Raw genomic sequence first — 4,867 nt, 5'->3', positions numbered from 1 at the left:
TTACAACTTTCAAATCAAAGCACCAAGTTTCTCAAGTAAAATAACCAGCATGATTAACTAGATCTGCTTGGGGCACTAGGTTGCTTAGTGGTGGAGGAAGTGCACCATATAGGCCACTGTCTTCAATGCAGATGTCTGAGGTTTGATTCCCGGCCCCGGGCCCCTTACTGCATATCCTCCGCTTCTGTCTCCACTAGTCTCTTTGTCGAGCTACTAATGAATAAAGGCCACAAGTGCCAATGAAACCTTTAATAAAAAGATCTACTTTCATTTACGTCATATGCAAGATGAATTACTGTATTAACTAGATTTTAAACCTGCTACTCATAGCAAAAACTGACTACATGAAAACAACAGGCGCAAAAACAAAGTTTATTTTTCTCACTTAAATATTTTGGACTATCAGATCAATTTCAATACCACACTGATATTAATCATCTGACAGTTATCCTGAGTAAATTCAAATAGTTTTCTGATGACACTTCTACTTGTAAGTAGGGGGGAAAAAAGCTTTCCATACCAACCTCGTTTGGAAAAATAATTATGATAAAAGTAAAAAAAAAAGTACAGGTTCTGAAATGTACATAAGAACAAAAGAGATGAGTAAAATATAATTTTCACATGCGATATACAAAACAACTTACAAAAAGTAGGATAGTTATCCCCTTTTTGCTTACATCTGGCCCTGCCACCAATCCATACACTGCAAAAACATTAAATTACATTTTACCAAGTACTTTTGGTCTAGTTTATAGTGTAAGAATCTAGGTACTTTTGAAGTAATACAAACTAACTTACAAGTAACTTTTCGGCAATTTATAGTAGATAGTTTTAAGTAAATAGTTCCTTCACACTGATGAAAAAGTCCTAGTTCCACTGGCACATTATTTTACTTATAATATGGAAGAAGAAGTCTTGTTATAAGTGAAATAATCTGCCAGTGGAACATTTAGATTTGTTTGGAGTCAAAGTTTTTTAAAACATGTACAACTTTTCATTCTCATGTCATATCGGAGATCTTTATTGACTGACCTGTTAATAGGTAAAAACAAAATACCTAAGGTAACTTTTAAAACATCTAGAATCTGTTAAAATTATGCCATTAGACTGAGCATCTAGAGAAACCCGTTTTTATTGGCAAACCACACAGTAACACGAAAATATGCACAAAGTGCCCTTTGGCGTTGAGAGCATAACACGCCAACCTTAGAGCTATTTGATGTAATCATTGTCTTTTAAATGTGCAGCAAAATTCACTTAAGAAGGAAGAATAAGCACATTATTTATTAATTCATGGCATTGGAGCCCTAGATTTGACTTCTAAGTGATGCATTATTTCATTTTTTTTTTTTTTTTTTTTTTTTTTGGTAGGATTCTTCTCTGCGAGCTTTATGGGGAATATTAAAACTTATCTGCCTGTTTTATAAAATAGTTATAGTTAGTTTTGTTGTACTCATCAGAAGTGCAGCTTGTATCAATTCTCAGTCTGTTCTAATGCGTTTTAAGTGCCTTTCCTAATAAGCAATGGGGAGTTGCTTGTGGTTGTCCCTTAACACTTAGATTTTGACTAATCCACCTGAAAAGTATCCTTAAAATTAAAACTGTAATCACTCTACAAATGCCTCGTTGACCAACCGGGTTCTAAGGACTTCTTAGCAGAAATAAAATTAGTAGTGAACATACCTCCGGTTTTGGCCCATCCAATATGCCACATTAAGATACTCTTTCAGTGAATGTCCCCTGTTTAAAACATTTGGATTGCTCTCAATAGTATCCACAGGCTGAGACTCAGTTTTGGGAGCACAAAAATGTACCACAAAATAAAAGATTTGGACTAAAATTAATTTCAGGTAATATTCAATCTACACACCAGAGTATGTTGAATGCTATTGAAAACAATCTTGGCCCTTAATTGCAAATGTTAAGTCTATGTTAGTTCACCAACAGTAAGCATAACTGTTGATTTTCAGTTTTGTTTGCTTTCCATATGAATAATCTGGACTATAAAGCAGCACAAATAAAAATAACAAAAGAAGAACCAAAAAGTAAATGTAGCTCTCGGTCTCTTACTTCCCCTTCTCTGGTGGCACCTGCATATGGTTGCTGTGATGAACCTCAGTCACAGAAATGGGTGTAGATTGAACCCCATCACATTCGAGGGTGACTGGATAACAAGTGTGAGATAGTGAAAGAGAGGTGGAGAAAATAACCTCAATTTACACTCATTTTCACATTTCTTTGGCAAATGTTGCAACATATTGGGCTCTGCCTCAGCACAGCCTGTTTTATGTCCAGCTTGTGTGTGTACGCGGGGCATGTGTGGACAATGGGCAGACTCTCCCGGTCTCCTAGTTGTCTTAAACCCCTGTGGTGAGGCTGAATAACACACCTCATCCTAAGCTTCTTTTCTCCTGCTCGCTCATTTTCACACCCACGTTTTCTCTTCTTCCAAAAGGCTGAGACAAAAGCAGGCCCGCTGTTAATGCCATTTTGTTTGGTGTGTATGTATGTGTGTGTTAATGTATGTGTGTGTATATGGATGTCCTGTCTTTCTCCTTCAGAGAACAGTGCATCAATAGGCTTTCTCTAGATGTTACAAAAGCAAGCACCAACAGTCTGTGTGTAAGAAGGGTCTCAACGTCTGGGGCGTACAAAAAAAAAAAAAGTTCTCAATTAAAACAGCGGTTTCTGCTTTGTGCAGTCAGTGTTGTGAGAGATGTTTGCAACCCTTTTTTCTTTTTTTTTTCTTTTTTTTTATATTATAATGTGAAAATAACTAATTGCAATTTTTCTTTTAATAAATCTGTTTCAACAACAGACCATGTTGTGTCTGTAGAAATTATGCAAATTCAGCATCACAAAACACAAACATGGAGTTGATAAGGAGCTTAGTATACACCGAAAAGCACGAGGAAAGTAAAAATATAGCTTTTTACAAAGTAAAATGACAAAAATAGTAATGCAAGCAGATTTGAATTAGTAACTTTAGACTTATTATTGGACTGGAAATAATGGCGTGTGAGATTATTTGTTACTGAAAAAAATATTGAGCAGCATTGTATACGAGAGAGATTTATAAAGCTTGGACACTCCTCCTGCCGCTGATTGGTTGTTTCTGACTGGGAGCGGTGCATTTCTGCCAGTGGCTGTAGGAGAACTGAGAGAAGGTGGAGGAGCTCAATCTTTTCACAGATTATCTGTCTCATATTATACTGTCACAGCATAGTCATAGTTTTGATAAATATGTAACTTGCCTATTTTTGTAAAAGTTAAATATTGCAGTTTTAAGACTTCAACATGCCACTCTTTTCATTCATTGAAATAATTCCTTATATTACAGCCAATTGATACAGTGCACATGCATTATCCATTAGCTTAGCCTTACTTTCAGATTTGGAATTGATTGCTGACTTGCTAGTTTAAAACTTGCAGCCTCCGAAAACACCTGAACTTCATTTTCTTGGCCATATTATTCCCTCTTAGGGTTGTCTGCCCTACTTTTATTGGAGTGATTCATCTGATGAGACCAGGCCATCCCTCACTTCTGACACTGGTTGTTAGCGTGGGCCACGGATGGTTATTAGCTGTCTATGTGCAGAAGAGGACAACTTTTTTATTCGTCTTTTAATAAAGAAAACATAAAAACCTTGCAGCCAGATAGTTCAAATAATCTGATAATTTTCTCACCTCCTTACTATGAAGGTTCATAGGAATTTTTTATTATTATTTTTTATTTACTTTTTGGAGTCGCAGGAGCTGACCAGAAAGCAAACAATTCTATGTCTAAGAAAGGTTCAGATCCCTTTTTAGCACAGAGTGAGCTGCAATCCATGAATGAACCTTTCTAGGCCACCTATGTAAAATAGGATATTTACATAAATTCAATTCTTTGTGTATTCACAAACGTCCTCTAATCTCAGATAATGAGTTCCTTTTTTCTTCTCATCTTTGTGTTTGTTCATCGAGTCATTTTTGAGGTGTCAGAATTTGCCCCCTGCCCCCCCTCGCCTCCCCACCCTTCCCTTCTCAGTAACACACACCCACAGCCCACCTTGTCCCAGACACTCATTGTGCAGTTGTATTAAGTGGTAGGGGGCAAAATAGAAGGGGACAGGGCATAGAGGGAGAGGTGGTGGTGGTGGTGGTAACGGGGTACGGTGGGGTGGGGGCACATTCTCTTCTGAGGCTGACTTTGAGATTGTTATTATCATTTTCAAAGCATCAAAGCTTTCTCTCTGGCTTTCTCTCACTCTCTCTCCATCCAAGCTTAAAGAGATGAAAGTTTGCCTTTGTTCCATCCCCTGCTACATTACCTCTATGCATTAGGCCTCCTCTTTATCCGTGAAATTACCTTTTAGCTTTCTCATTCAGCGCAGGCAGCCTGCATGCGACGAGATGGCTCGCACTTTTTCACCACATCATAACCCCCCTCCCCGCCCTTGCACACCTCTTCTCTCTCTCTCTCTTTGCACTAAAAAGATTGTTGCATTTGCAGTTTGATTTTGTCTACACCTCTCCTCTATCTCTATTTCACTGTAGTTCTACCTCTATCGGTCTCCACTTCATATAAGGTCCGTCTGGCCCTTCATTACATGGTTAGTGTTGTTCTTTGATCGTTCTATCTCCAAAGCAAACACAGGAGTCTATGTTGTTCCCCCCATCGCGCAGATGGCTGAAAAATGATGGCAGGGATACTTCTGTTTGTGCCTTTGTATAGAGAGCCACTTTTGCAACGTCCTAAAGCACTCTTTGAAGCTTCGACGAGCTTTTCTCAATGAGAAAAAAGTTGCTTGACTGTGACGCAAAAGCATCTATCTATCTATCTATCGATCTATCTATCTATCTATCTATCTATCTATCTATCTAT

Source organism: Poecilia formosa, unplaced genomic scaffold (assembly GCF_000485575.1).
Source record: "Poecilia formosa unplaced genomic scaffold, Poecilia_formosa-5.1.2 Scaffold22, whole genome shotgun sequence".
Classification (NCBI taxonomy): domain Eukaryota; kingdom Metazoa; phylum Chordata; class Actinopteri; order Cyprinodontiformes; family Poeciliidae; genus Poecilia; species Poecilia formosa.
The sequence above is the reverse complement of the archived record's forward strand: the minus strand, read 5'-3'. Positions refer to the sequence as shown.